Source organism: Musa acuminata, chromosome BXJ1-4 (genome assembly GCF_036884655.1).
Source record: "Musa acuminata AAA Group cultivar baxijiao chromosome BXJ1-4, Cavendish_Baxijiao_AAA, whole genome shotgun sequence".
NCBI lineage: Eukaryota > Viridiplantae > Streptophyta > Magnoliopsida > Zingiberales > Musaceae > Musa > Musa acuminata.
The window spans coordinates 15082060-15098351 of NC_088330.1; positions in this window are offsets into that span (position 1 = coordinate 15082060).

Sequence of the window (16292 nt, forward strand, 5' to 3'; positions counted from 1 at the left end):
TATGATTATGTGGTGCGTGAAGAAGAGATTTAGGCAGCATTTGAGGAGCGTCTTCGCATCCCCTACCATGTGGATCACCATTAGAGAGGAGAACAGTTGACCTGCTTTGTCTTTTCCCATAGATCTATAGATTTTCATAGATATACAATCTCCCTAGCTAACATATCTTTCTTATATGCATAGTTTTCGGTTTCGCAGGTTTTTACGCACCAATTTTTTCATAACAATGAAACCTTCTTTTCTAAGGAAAATTCTAGGATTTTAATTTTTTATTCTTCCACTACGTATGTGATATCATCCTAGATTTTTCGATAGCCTATACACTCTTGAGCTATGCATCTTGGCATAAAGAACTGAGATTTGCACCTTAGGTGAGCTAACTGTTAGGATCAAGAGTCGACACTAAGAGGGGGGGGTGAATTAGTACAGCAGAAAGATTACGTCTCGATTAACACTTCGTTCGATTAAAACCATTTCTAACATAAAATCATTTTCAAAACTTAACTTGAAAGCGATTTTGTAAAAGTATTGAAGGCAGTAAGCACTTAAAGAGGTTTGCAGTAAAGATAAATTGCACAAATATATATGCAAACCAAATTTTAGAGTGGTTCGGTCAACGTGACCTACATCCACTTTCGGCTTCCTCCTCCGACGAGGTCACCGGCGTCCACTAGAGGCCTTCCTTTAATAGGCGAAGGCCAATCACCTTTTACAACTCAATTCTCCTTTTACCAGGTTTAGGAGATAACCCTTACACCCCCACTCACTCCTCTCTCAAACTATTCGAACACTTTAGATCTTTGAGAGGAGCTCACACAAGATTGCAGCAACGTTTCTATACTTTTTTTCTCTCAAAACTTGTGTGCTTTAACTAGGGATAAGAGGGGTATTTATAGGCTTCAAGTTGATTCAAACTTGGAGTCTAAAACTTTCCTATCCCGGGCTCCCCGGGCACAGGCGGTACCACCGCCCAGTGTTAGTTTGACTAACACTACCCTGGGCGGTACCACTGCCTAGGTCTAGCAGTACCACCGCCTAGGGTGCAGTGCCGGGTGGTACCACCGCCCAGACTAGTGGTACCACCGCCCAGACTGGTGGTACCACCGCCTGGCACCCTGCCAGGGGCGGTACAACCGCCCAAACTAGCGGTACCACCGCTTGACTAGTCTCGAAGACTGTGCCATGACGATGAGACTTCTTGGGGCACTGTTTGAGCCTCTTATTAGGCCCAACACAGTCCTTACATGGGTTTAGCTGACCCCTAATTAGGTTGGCCCAAATCCAATCCCAATTACATGCTAACTATGATTCCTAAGATATATTCTAAGCTAAACAAAGTCTATAAGTCTATTCTTCCGGTGAGCTTCCGGCGATCTTCCGATGAACTTCCGACGATCTCTCGGCAATGTTCCGGCAGACTCTCGGTAAGCTCTTGGACTTCATAATGATCTTCTTGGCGAGTTCCGACGAGCTTCTCTGGCAAGCTCCGCGACTTCTCGACTAGTTCCGCCAGAACTTCCGACGAACGTCCGGACTTCCGACGAACTCTCGAACTCCTAACGTGATCACATCCTTGACTTCGGGACTTCATTTTGCTTCATGCGTTGCTATCGTAGTTAATCCTGCACATGTAAAAATATACTTCGATCTAGATAATTAATACTAAGCATTAATCAAGTTGTCCGACATGTTATTGGTCTCTCGACGCTTCGTCCGATTCTTTGGAGCATTGTCCTCTCTTGCGGCCTATTGCCCAATTGGCTAGTTGACTCCGCAACTCCGATATCCTTGGTGCAATATCCGCTCTTCTTGGCCCAATGCTCGAATCCACGGCCCGAAGTCTTCTGTCGATATGTCAATCGTTCCATCAGCTCGACGTCCAATCTTCTGACATGTTTTCTCCGGCCCAACATGATTTTTCCTGCTTTAATTGTCTCATCCTGATCGAAGAATCCCGCGTCACTCAAAATGTAGATTAAAATATAAACACATATCAATTGGTTTCATCATCAAAATACGAGATTCAACAATCTTCCCCTTTTTTATGATGATAACCAATTGATGATAGAGTTAATCTTAACTCCTGAAGTTTAAACAAACTCTCCCTATCAATATGCCTTATTGATAGAAACTCTTGGATTCAAAAATCCAAGCAAATATGTCATGATCAAATCATGCATGACATCAATATACTTTTCCCCCTTTGTCATCAACAAAAAGGAGAAGTCCAACTATTCATGTGTTTGGAATATTAAGTTCAACTCATTGCATGAAAAACATAATATCAAGTTTTATCATCATGCAATTTAAAGCTAGAAAATTTAGCAAGTGTTACATCATGCAAGCTAGCAAATTTAAAGATGTGCAAGTTGGCATATTTGCTTCTTCTTGAGATTTTAAGCTAGCAATTCTTAGTGATGTTCAAGATAGCAATTTATACATCATGCAAGCTAGCAATTTAGAGATGTTAAAAAAAGCAACTCTTGCTTCTTGAAATATACAAGTTTGTAACTTTTGCTAGGTGTGCAAGTTTAGCATGTTTTGCTTCTTGAGATAGGCAAGATAGCAATTTTTTGTAATATTCAAGATAGCAATTTTTGCCTCTTCTTGAAATGTGTAACTTAGCACACATTGCTTCTCTTGAGATTTGCAAGATAGTACTTTTGCTTCTTTTGATATAGCAACTCTTTGCTTTTTTTTAGATCACAAGCTAGCAATTCTAGCAAATTTTACATAATGCAAGGTAGCAAATTTTTTATGTTCAAGATAGCTATTTTTGCCTCTTCTTGAAATTTCAAGCTAGCAATTCTTGGTGATATTCAAGATATTCAAGATAGCAATTTCTTTCTTCTCTTTTGAGAAGTGCTATTTTTTTTTCTTCCTTTGCAAAGTTTGAGCTAGCAATTTTACTTCTGTTGCAAAGTGCAAGTTAGCATGTTTTGCTCCCCCTTTGTCATTGTCAAAAAGAAGGTAAGACCCGTTACATCAATTTTCAAATTATGACAAAGGTAAGGTAACAAAGTCATGAATATCAAAACAATTTTTCATCATGAATAATTCATCATTACATGCATCAAAATAATATTATGCGTGTTTTATGTATTCATATCATCACATGAAGAATATCAAGAAGAACTTGGTGATGAGATATTACTTCATGAATACAAGGAATTTTACATAATAAAATTCAAATCATAAACCTTAAAAGATGTCAAAATAGCATATCATGGTTTATTAGAATTAGTCTTCTTTTTAGTAAATAGCAAAAAGAATAGTAGGAGAGCAAGATCTCAATTCATACATATCAAATCTTCAATCATCAAAATCATGATTCATCTAGAAAATTCTCCTCTTTAAATATTCAAAGAGAGATCTTAGGAGATCAAATAATAAAAATATTCAAATGAAATTTTAAGTCATGAATTTTGAAAAAGATATTCTCTTTATTAAATCATAGGAGAAAAAGATTTCAATTCATGCATAAGAACTCTTATGATTCATATTGAAAATTTTCTCAAAATGCAAGAGAATAAAGAGTAAGAAATCTTGATTCATTAAAGATTTCAAGTTATAAATCTTGAGAAATCAAGATCGTGATTTCGATAAAACTCATTAAATTCAAACCATCAAAATCAATTTCATGGTTCACAAAATTCATAACATAACTAGATTCATGATTTTAAATCCAATAATATATTTTCCTTTTTATGTGATACATTTTAAGTGATTGATTTCATATAAGCATGTTCTTTTCTTTCAAATCCATGCATCATTCATTAACACCAAACAAAAAGAACTTTTAAAGATCACAAAAACTATCATGTATAAGTTCGAAATATAAACTCATTAAGTATGCTTTCAAATCATCATTACATTTTCATTAAGACTTCAAGCTTGGTTTCGTTGAATATAATGTTGAATGATTCTTAAAGATATCTAAACTTCTTTAGTTTCAATTTGTGTGATAGATTTTATATTAGCATGCTCAAATATTTGTTCTTTTGTTAAAACCATGCATCAACGTTTAAAATGGAAAGATAAAAAATCATCAAGATCAAAAAGTGTAACACAATTCCAAGACATATGATTTCAAATTATTACTTCAAGTCTTCATGCATAAAAATCATCAAGCATGATACAAACATTCATTATGATAAGGCATACAAGCCAAAGAAATCATTAAACATAAAGCATATTCATCAATCATGGTTTCATTGAGCATAAGGCATTTTCAACCAAAATCATTTTGTTATTAAACATGTAGTTTTTATTATCATTTTTAAAATTACTAGCATGATCCTAATTTTTGCATTTTCATTTTTAAACATGTAATTTTCAAGAAAATTAATTCTAAACTAAATTAAAAAAAAAATGCATCATGGAAAGTATCAAGTAATTTCAAAGTAAATTAAGGGAGTTTCGATTATCTTATCGTCGAATGTCGTTAAGGCGTAGGTAGCCATCTCGTCTTTGTTGATTTTCTTCTCGTCTTCGGAGGAGCTCGATTCGTCCCAATTTATGTTCTTCTTCTTGCGTTTAAAGCAAGTAGTTTTGTTCTTTTTGTACTTTAATTTTTGTTTCATTAACTTTTTAAATTTCTTAGTGAGTTTTTCATGTTCACCATCACTTGAGCTTATGCTCGTGTAGTCTTCAAATGTTCTATGTCCCAAATCCTTCCTGTTCTTTAGAAGGTTATTCTCAAGTTCCCTTTTTGCCACATTGTTCATTTCGTAGGTCATTAAAGACCCAATTAGTTTTTTGAGTGGAAGATTGTTTAGGTTTTTAGCCTCTTGTATGGCCGTTACTTTAGAGTCCCAAGTTTTAGAAAGCGATCGTAAAATCTTGTTTACAAGTTCAAAATCCGAAAATTATTTGCCAAGAGCTTTTAAACCATTGATGACATCCGTAAAATGGGTGTACATGTCAACAATGGTTTCGCTCGACTTCATTCGAAAAAGCTCGAAATCATGCATTAAAAAATTAATTTTCAAAATTTTAACATTGCTAATCCCTTTATGTGTTATTTCAAGAGTGCGTCAAATATTGAAAGTCATTTCGCAAATAGAAACATGATTAAACTCATTTCTATCTAAGGCACAAAATAAGGCATTCATAGCCTTTGCATTTAGAGAAAATGTCTTCTTCTCCAAATCATTCCAATGGTTCATTGGAAGAGAAGACATTTGAAAATCGAATTCAACTATATGCCATAAATCGAGATTCAATGAAAGCAAGAAAACTCTTATTCGACTTTTCCAATAAGTGTGGTCTGTCCCATTGAAAAAGGGAGGACAAATGAGAGAGTGACCCTCTTGAAAGCCGAAAAGATCTATATCTATTTAGTTATTAAACTAAATTAGAAAACCATGGCTCTGAAACCAATTGTTAGGATCAAGAGTCGGCACTAAGAGGGGGAGATGAATTAGAGCAGCAGAAAGATTACATCTCAATTAAAACTTCGTTCGATAAAAATCATTTCCGACGTAAAACCATTTTCGGAAACTTAACTTAAAAGCGAGTTCGTAAAAGTATTGAAGGCAGTAAGCACTTAAAGAGGTTTGCAGTAAAGATAAATTGCACAAATGTAAATGTAAACCAAATTTTAAAGTGGTTCGGTCAACGTGACCTACATCCACTTTCGGCTTCCTCCTCCAACGAGGTCACCGACGTCCACTAGAGGCCTTCCTTCAGTAGGCCTCTTACAACTCAATCACCTTTTACAACTCAATTCTCCTTTTACCAGATTTAGGAGATAACCTTACACCCCCACTCACTCCTCTCTTAAACTATTCTAAAACTTTAGATCTTTGAGAGGAGCTCACACAAGATTGCAGCAACGTTTCTATACTTTTTTTCTCTCAATACTTGTGTGCTTTAACTAGGGATGAGAGAGATATTTATAGGTTTCAAGTTGATTCAAACTTAGAGCCTAAAACTTTCCCATCCCGGGTTCCCTAGGCACGGGCGGTACCATCGCCTGTGCTGGGCGGTACCACTGCCCAGTGTCAGTTTGACTAACACTGCCCTAGGCAGTACCACCGCCTGGGGTGCAGTGCTGGGCGGTACCACCACCTGGCACCCTACCAGGGGTGGTACAATCGCCCAGACTAGGGGTACCACCACTTGACACAATCTCAAAGATTGTGCCACGACGGTGAGACTTCTTGAGATACTGTTCGGGCCTCTTATTGGGCCCAACACAGTCCTTATATGGGCCTAGCTGGCCCCAAATCCAATCCCAATTACATGCTAACTATGATTCTTAAGACATATTCAAAGCTAAACAAAGTTTGTAAGTCTATTCTTCCGGCGAGCTTTCGGCGATATTCCGGTGAACTTCCGATGATCTCTCGGCAATGTTCCGGCAGACTCCCGGCAAGCTCCTGGACTTCACAATGATCTTCTTGGCGAGTTCCGATGAGCTTCTCTAGCAAGCTCCGTGACTTCTCGGCTGGTTTCGCCAGAACTTCCGATGAACGTCCGGACTTCCGACGAACTCTCGAACTCCCAACGTGATCACATCCTTGACTTCGGGACCTCATTTTGCTTCATGCCTTGCTATCATAGTTAATCCTGCACATGTAAAAATATACTTTAATCTAAACAATTAATACTAATCATTAATCAAGTTGTCCGATATGTCATTGGTCTCTCGACGCTTCGTCCGATTCTTCGGCGCATCATCCTCTCTTGCGGCCTATTGCCCAATCGGTCAGTTAACTCTGTAACTCGATATCCTTGGCGCAATATCTGCTCTTCTTGGCCCGATGCCCGAATCCATGGCTCGAGGCCTTCTATCGATACGTCGACCATTCCACCAGCCCGACGTCCAATCTTCTGACATGTTTTCTCCGGCCCAACATGATTTTTCCTACTTTAATTATCTCATCCTGATCGAAGCATCTTGCGTCACTCAAAACGTAGATTAAAATATAAACACATATCAATTGGTTTCATCATCAAAATACGAGATTCAATACTAACATATTTTCTCGACAACAAGCAAGGAAGCCATAAAAAGAGATGCAGAAAAGGCGCACCTAAAATCTCCCTACGAGGGATACGTGTTGCACCTCTTGGGGGGGAGAAAATGAAGAGGATATTTTGGTACCACCCAACTAGTAGCCACCTTAGATCATATGTGGTACCACTCCGCCCATCTAGCAGCCACCTTAGACCATGCATGGCGCCACTCCAGTTAAAATAGTGCTTACATCTCAAAGTAGTGTGAAACGACACGGATCGATCCAGAACCGATTACGTCTTGAAGCAATACAGCCCGGCTCAAAAGTGATGCCATTAGGCTCCAAAACAGTGCACTACAAGTCCAAAGTAGTGCATTGTAAATCCATGCTGTTCGGAATCAAGTGATGTTTACCAGTGAAGATACAACCCTACATAGAATTAGCTCGGAAGGATGGCTCCAAAACAGACAAACTGTTGAATCTCATATTTTGATGAAGAAACCAATTGATAAGTGTTTATGATTTGATCTGCATTTTGAGTGACGCAGGATGCTTCGATCTGGATAAGACAATTAAAGCAAGAAGAATCATGATGGGTCGAACGAAAATATATTAGAAGATTGGACGTCGGGCCGGAGGATCGGTCGACGTATCGGTCGAAGGCTTCGGGCCACGAATTCAGGCATCGGGCCTGTTGAATCTCGGATTTTGATGATGAAGTCAATTGTCATTTGTTATCTAATCTATATGTTGAGATAAGTGTGCAGGATTAACTATGATGAAAATAAGATATGCAGCAGGAGTTGCGCCGGAATCAAGACAATGATCACGTTGGGAGTTCGAGAGTTCGACGGAAGTTTGGACAGTCGTCAGAGGTTCTGCGGGAACAAATCCGAGAAGTCCATGAGCTTGCCAAAGAAGCTCGTTGGAACTCGCCAAGTGGATCGTCGCAAGTCTAGGAGTTTGCCGGAAGTCCGCAGGAGCATCACCGAGGGTTCATCGGATGATCGACGGAAGTTCGTCGAAAGCTCACCGGAAGAAGCGATTGACGCACCGGAGCAAGTTGCAGTAAATGTCTTACGAAATATCGTAGTTAGCACAATGATTAAGTTGAAAATGGGAGGTGATCCCATTAACTTAATCTTCGGGCAATTGGGCCCCTGAAAAACCCAAATTGGGCCGAATGGATCAACCCATTCGGACCCTGATTTCTGCCAGGCGGTTGAACCGCCCAAGCCAGGCAGTGGCACCGCCTGAGCTCAGTCTCCAAGCGAGACTAGGCGGTGCAACCACCCCTGACAGGAGGTGACACCGCTTGGGCTTGGTCTCCGAGCTTTGGCTGAGCGGTGCAACCGCCTCAGTCAGGCGATGGCAACGCTTGAGCTCGGTCTTCGAGCTCTGGTAGGAGGTGCAACCGCCCTTGACAGGAGGTGGCACCGCCTAGAGGCTCAGTCTTCGAGCTCTACCCGGCGGTGCAACCGCCAGATCCCGGAATTTCGGGAATTGACAGTTTTGAGCTCCAAATTCAAACTAGGTTAGGGCCTATAAATACCCCATCCTTTCAGCACTGAAAGGGCACCCAGAAACCACCGAAATTCTGATTTTACTTTGTGATTTTTAGAGCTCAAAAGTGTTGTATGAGTTGAAAGTTCTTCTTCCTCTTTTCTTCCAAGTTCTAATCTGTTAAGAGAGGAAAGGAAATTCTGTAAGGGTTGTCTCCTAAGCCCGTCAAAAGGAGTGAAATTGTAAAAGGGTGGTTGGCCTTCGCCTATTGAAGGATGGCCTCTAGTTGACGTCGGTGACCTCGTCGGTGGAGGAAGCCAAAAGTGGAGTAGGTCAAGATTGACCGAACCACTCTAAATCTCGGTTTGTATTTACTTTGAGCATCTTATCTTTACTGCAAACCTCCTCAAAAGCTTACTGCCTTCTGCGCATATACGATCGTGTTTCAAGCTCTGCATTTTCCGAATCGGCATTTAGACGTAAATCAGTTTTATCGTACGAACATCATATTTAAGTTTGCACTTACATTTTAACTTTCATCATAACTGCAAATTTCCTTCATAGATTTCCTTTAACTACATCTCGCTTGATTACAAGTTAAAGAGATTTACGAATCGACTTTTCTACCGAAATCGTTTTTATTATACGAACACTTTTTTAATCGTCGAAAGTTTTTCGCTGCACTAATTCACCCCCCCTCTTAGTGCTCTTGATCCTAACAATTGGTATCAGAGCGGGGTTAACTCTCAAACGGATTAAAACCCAAGAGAGATGGCATACACCGAAAACCAAGAGGGCCATTCTATTACATGTCCACCAATGTTCAATGGGACGGACTACACCTATTGGAAGACCCGAATGAGGATCTTTCTTATTTCTATGGATTTTGAACTTTGGAATCTTGTCGAAAATGGATTTTCGAAGTCTTCTCTTCCAATGATCGATTGGAATGAATTGGAGAAGAAGGCTTTCGCTCTTAATGCAAAGGCTTTGAATGCCTTATTTTGTGCACTTGATAAAAACGAGTTCAACCGTGTTTCGATTTGTGAAACCGCATTTGATATTTAGCACACACTCGAAGTGACTCACGAAGTCACAAGTAGAGTGAAAGAGTCAAAAATCAATCTTTTGTTACATTCTTTCAAACTTTTCCGGATGAAACCGAGTGAGACTATTGGCGACATATTTACCCGTTTCACGGATGTCGTCAATGGTCTAAAAGGACTCGGAAAAAGTTTTTCAGATTTTGAGCTTATAAATAAGATTCTAAGATCCCTTCCTAAGAGTTGGGATCGTAAAGTCACTGCAATTCAAGAGGCGAAAGATCTAAACAACTTCCCTCTTGAAGAACTAATCGGGTCATTAATGACCTACGAGATGACTTGCAAAGCTCATGAAGAGCAAGAAGACATCCTTCCAAAGAACAGGAAGGATATGACACTTAGAACTTCAGAAGACCACTTGAGAGAAAACTCAAGTGATGAGGACTATGACGATGACTCGGCACTTCTAACAAGAAAATTTAAAAAATTCATTAAAAGAAACAAGTTTAATAATGACATAAAAAATAAACTTGAACCCAAGAAGGACCAAGTTATTTGCTACGAGTGCAAAAAGCTGGGACACTACAAAAGTGATTGTCCCCAAGTCAAAAAGAGAATATCAAAGAAGAAGGCACTCAAAGCAACGTGGGATGACTCGAGCGCGTCCGAAGAAGAGGAGTCCAACACCGAGCAAGTTGCTCATTACGCCTTAATGGCCATCGGAGAGGAGGTAACGAATTTAATAGATGTAGATTTATCATTTGATGAATTATTAAATGCCTTCCATGACTTATTTGATGAATGCAAGATTATTAGTAGAAAATACAAATTGCTAAAAAAGGAGCATGATAGTCTTACTTGTAATTTTGATAAGTTAAAAACTGAATATCATGATAGTTTATGTTCATGCATAAAATGCCATGATCTAGAAACTCTCCAAAAAGAAAACTTGCTACTTAAGGACACCTTGAAGAAATTCGAGGTTGGTAGCAAGTCCTTGAACATGATCCTTGCAAACAAGGGTCACGTTCCCAAAAGAAGTGGAATCGGATTTGTGAGAAGTCCTCACCAAAATCCAACCACCTTCATAAAAGGCCCCATCTTACATGTTCGACACCAAAGCAAATGCAACTTTTATTGTAAACTTGGACACAAAACACATTATTGTCCATTCAATAAAATTAGTCCGAACAAATTAATTTGGGTTCCTAAAGGAATCATGATAAATTCTATGCAAAATGATAAATATTGTAGATCTATTTTTGAGGCACCCAAAAGCAAATGGGTGCCTAAAGATCATCCTTTCTTGTAAAGACATAAAACATCATAAGGTGGGAGCAAAAATAATATCCTGCTCTTTGGATTCTCGATATTCATGACCCGAGATCCAAAAAGAAGTCGCGATGCTCTCTAGCCTAAATAACAGAAGAGGATTAGAAAATTAAAATTACAAATGTGATATAGATACAATCCTATTTGATCTCTCAGAATTGGAAACCCATGATTCTCACTTCACATATCCTCTAGATTTTCGAACCCATTGATTTCATCCGTTCGTTACTTTCGAATCCAACTATATCATGAACTTACTAAGTTTGCCATGAACTTGCAAGGCTTACCAACTTGAACAATCTGTCACAAACATGTGCACGACATTTAGAGTATGCACGTCACAAGATCTATCTTGATCATACAAAATTTCTTATCTTACAATGAAAATTCTTACGTAATTACGTAAGTAAAGTTGATTGCTCTAAATGAAAATTCTTCTCAAGTCAAAAAACATTCAAATCAGATCACACTGCAGTCAGAACAAGTGCTCACCGCCTGCAGGCGGTGGCACCGCCCCAGCTGGAGTTAGCACCTCCGGCTGTCACGTGTTGCAAGCGGTTGCACCGCCCTAGCCAGCGGTGCAACCGCCCGCAATTCTACCTCTTTTTAACCCGAGCTAGGGCCGACGGTGGAACCGACCCCAACTTACTCCCTTCCCCTCTTTACTCTTCCAAAGCTTTGCCACCTCCATTTCACCCCTCATAGCATCCCAAATACTTCTCATTTTGAAGCAAAAGATCAACAATCTCTCCTTCTATTGAAGATCTCACTAAGGTATTCTCTAAGAACCCCTTAAATTCTGTTTTTGATTCATTTACTCTTGCTCATTACTATCCTCTTAAGTAGCAGTAGTTATGGGGTCTAGAAGATCCTCAAGGGACAAAGGGAAGAGGAGATTAGTGGAAGATTTTGATATTACCCTTTTCGATTCAGAATATCATGCTGAAAAGTTTTCCTCTTTCGAACTTAGGAGTGTCAATAAGGGAAAACATGTAGATTTAAATTAACTAAGAGACTTAGAGACAATCCAATGGTTTGCAAATTTAGATCTACTCCCTATTTTACAAATTAGTGAACCCATCTATCCAAGACTTGTTAGATTGTTTTACAATAATATACAAGTAGATGAAGAAGAAAGAATGTCTACCTATCTCTTAGGACAACACATCTCCATTACGGATAAATTCATTTGCGACATGATAGGCATTCCCATAAAAAATAGAGGACTTTACTTTAGAGGATCATGGGATGATGAAACTGTTGGGACAACATATGTTGAAGCCTTAGGAACAATTTTCGCCAATCCCAACTTAGCATTTGTTCCTAAAAGTTGTGAACATCTACTACCACTAAACACTAAGGTACTTTATCATATCCTAACTAGCATCATTCTCCCTAAACAATACCATCATGATAAAGTAAGCCAAATAGAATTAGGAAGTATGTATTGGATCATGAAAGGATATGACATTTGTCTTGGTTATCTTATCCAGCAAAACATGTTAGAACTATCTAAGAAAGACATGATGCTTCCATTTGGTGGTAGAATCACTAGAATACTGAAAGCCTACGATATTCCAATACCACCGGAAGAAGAAGTAATAAAAGTAGAAAGGTTTAGCATAATAAATAAAAATCTACTTCACCGATTAAGATGTGTTTATAGAAACGGTAACTGTGTTAGAATGCCTAGAAGAACCGATCCCCCTCAACCTGAATCAGAACTGAAAACACCAGTCTTTAGGGTTACTCAATCTCTTACGATCTGTCCCTTTGAGGAAACACATTCATTTGAGCAAGCTCATACATCATCTGTCGAAGATATTGGGATTCGGATGTACCGATTTGAACAAAGACAAGAACGGCTTGAACATCGACAAGATCAAATCCTATCTAAGATGCAACAAATTCATCGATAATTTGACTCTTTATTTAGACACTTTAATTTTTCACCTCTTGAATGAGCTTGTATATGTATATATGAACACAATCACCTATTGTTATTGTAAACTCTTTATGTTACTCACCATGATGCCCTTTGCCTTGATCCTTGATATGGTTACCTGATGTATTTATTTGTGAGCATATGTAGAGTTACAAACATCTCTCATTGTTTAATCTTGTTATTCATTGTCGGATTTTACATTGAAACTAAATGTTTTTATAACTACTTTGAAAACCTTATGCCTTGGTTTCCATAATAAATATGATTTGAGAAAATGATATACCAATGCAGTTGATGAGTCATGACATTGCCATGATATTATTATTGCCATAACACTAAACATCAACTAGCTGATATTTTTACAAAACCTCTAAGTGAAGAATAATTTGATTTCATAAGAAGAGAATTAGGAATGTTGATGTGTCCGAATACATAAACTAGTTAAAATTATTTTTCGGACTTTATTGAATGATCAAATCACTTGATTGCCATTACATGCCTAAATAACATGTTGGAAATTATGTGTTGAATACAAAATTTTCCATAACAATAAGCATGTTTTGTCTTCATGATTGTATTTGAAAATCTATAGCAAAGTCTTATCCGAATGCATGAAAGTGTTAATTTCATTTTCGGATTCGCTTAACAATTGGTATCATAACAATCGGATTTTCTCATACACTTATTATATGAAAAATATTTTTCTGAAATGGATTTGATGAAATGATTCCTGCTTATAAATTCCATCTTGAAATATGGATGATAGTGTTTTTACTTGCAAAGATTTGTTTCACATACATATCTTGATCCTTGTAAAAATGAAGCATGATTTAATCTCTCATTGATTTTAACTTCACTCAAAGTAAACTCACAAATAGCTGGTATCACAAATAGCCTTCCTCCTTTATGCAAAAATATTATAACAAATAAAAAGGAAGAAGTATTCAAAGCGGTCTACATATCATATACTTGTATAATTGATTTCCTATCACTCACTATTGGAAAATAACATGAACCTAATAAAGGCATGAACAATTATCACACTTATGCTCAAAATTTGCTTATATTATTCTCCTGGTATCACAATTACCACACTTTTTGTTGATGACAAAGGGGGAGAAATATATGAGTATTAATGCTATGCTTGCATCACCAAGAGATATATGAATAGATGCTATGATTGCTATAATTTGCATTATGTCTTATTTGTATCGTGTCAAGATATCAAACAAAAAACTTGCATCATAATTTTACGTATTGATATCTTACCATGTGATGAAATGCAATACTTGCTAAAACATTTGAAATGTATGCATCATGTAATGATATCAAAATCTTACTTCATAGTTTTACATGTTGATATCTTACAATATGATGAATTGCTATTATTACCATCATTCAAACTTGTAATGTAAAATTTGAAAATGAATGTCAAGCCTTGACATCATCTTCAGAGAGAAACATCATGATGGGAATCATGATGGAAGTATTGATAAGTTTAAATGATTCTAACTTATCAATATGTCTCTTGAATTCAAAGGTTTTGAATTCAAGAATGACTTATCTCAAGTATGACATATAGACAGGGGGAGTTAAGGTTAACTCCATTATCAATTGATTGTCATCATCAAAAAGGGGGAGATTGTTGAATCTCGGATTTTGATGATGAAGTCAATTGTCATTTGTTATCTAATCTATATGTTGAGATAAGTGTGCATGATTAACTACGATGAAAATAAGATATCAGCAGGAGTTACGCCGGAATCAAGACAATGATCACGTTGGGAGTTCGAGAGTTCGACGGAAGTTCGGACAGTCGTCGGAGGTTTTGTGGGAACAAATCCAAGAAGTCCATGAGCTTACCAAAGAAGCTCGTCGGAACTCGCCTAGTGGATCGTCGCAAGTCCAGGAGTTTGTCGGAAGTCCGCAGGAGCATCACCGAGGGTTCATCGGATGATCGACGGAAGTTCGCCGGAAGCTCGCCTGAAGACGCGATTGACGCACCGGAGCAAGTTGCAGTAAATGTCTTAGGAAATATCGTAGTTAGTACAATGATTAAGTTGGAAATGGGAGGTGATCCCAATAACTTAATCTTGGGGCAATTGGGCCCCTGAAAAACCCAAATTGGGCTGAATGGATCAACCCATTCGGACCCTGATTTCTGCCAGGCGGTTGAACCGCCAAAGCCAGGCAGTGGCACTGCCTGGGCTCAGTCTCCGAGAGAGACTGGGCGGTGCAACTGCCCTTGACAGGAGGTGGCACTGCCTGGGCTCGGTCTCCGAGCTCTGGCTGAGCGGTGCAACCGCCTCAATCAGGCGGTGGCACCGCCTGAGCTCGGTTTTCGAGCTCTGGCAGGAGGTGCAACCGCCCCTGACAGGAGGTGGCACCGCCCAGAGGCTCAGTCTTCGAGCTTTGCCAGGCGGTGCAACCGCCTCAGTCAGGCGATGCAACCGCCAGATCCCGGAATTTCGGGAATTGATAGTTTTGAACTCCAAATTCAAACTGGGTTGAGGCCTATAAATACCCCACCCTTTCAGCACTGAAAGGGCACCCAGAAACCACCGAAATTCTGATTTTACTTTGTGATTTTTAGAGCTCAAAAGTGTTGTATGAGTTGAAAGTTCTTCTTCCTCTTTTCTTCCAAGTTCTAATCTATTAAGAGAGGAAAGGAAATTCTATAAGGGTTGTCTCCTAAGCCCGTCAAAAGGAGTGAAACTGTAAAAGGGTGGTTGGCCTTCGCCTATTGAAGGAAGGCCTCTAGTTGACGTCGGTGGAGGAAGCCAAAAGTGGAGTAGGTCAAGATTGACCGAACCACTCTAAATCTCAGTTTGCATTTACTTTGAGCATCTTATCTTTACTGCAAACCTCCTTAAAAGCTTACTGCCTTCTACGCATATACGATCGTGTTTCAAGCTTTGCTTTTTCCGAATCGGCGTTTAGACGTAAATCAGTTTTATCGTACGAACATCATATTTAAGTTTGCGCTTACATTTTAACTTTCATCATAACTGCAAACTGCCTTCATAGATTTCCTTTAACTACATCTCGCTTGATTACAAGTTAAAGAGATTTACGAATCGGCTTTTCTACCGAAATCGTTTTTATCATACGAACACTTTTTTAATCGTCGAAAGTTTTCCGCTGCACTAATTCACCCCCTCTTAGTGCTCTTGATCCTAACAGGGCCAATAAGAGCGGACATTGTACCAAGGATATCAGAGTTATAGAGGTCAACTGGCCGATTGGGCAATAAGCCACAAGAGAGGACGATGCGCCGAAGAATCGGACGAAGCGTCGATGGACTAATGACATGCCAAACAATATGATTCATGCTTGGTAATAAATGTCTAGATCAAAGTGTGTTTTTATGTTTATAGTATTAACTACGATTGTAAGGCACAAAGTAAAGTGAAGTCCCGGAGTCAAAGACGTGATTTCATTGGGAGTTCGAGAGTTCGTCAGAAATCCTGACGTGCATCAGAAGTTCTACCGAGAAGTCCCAAA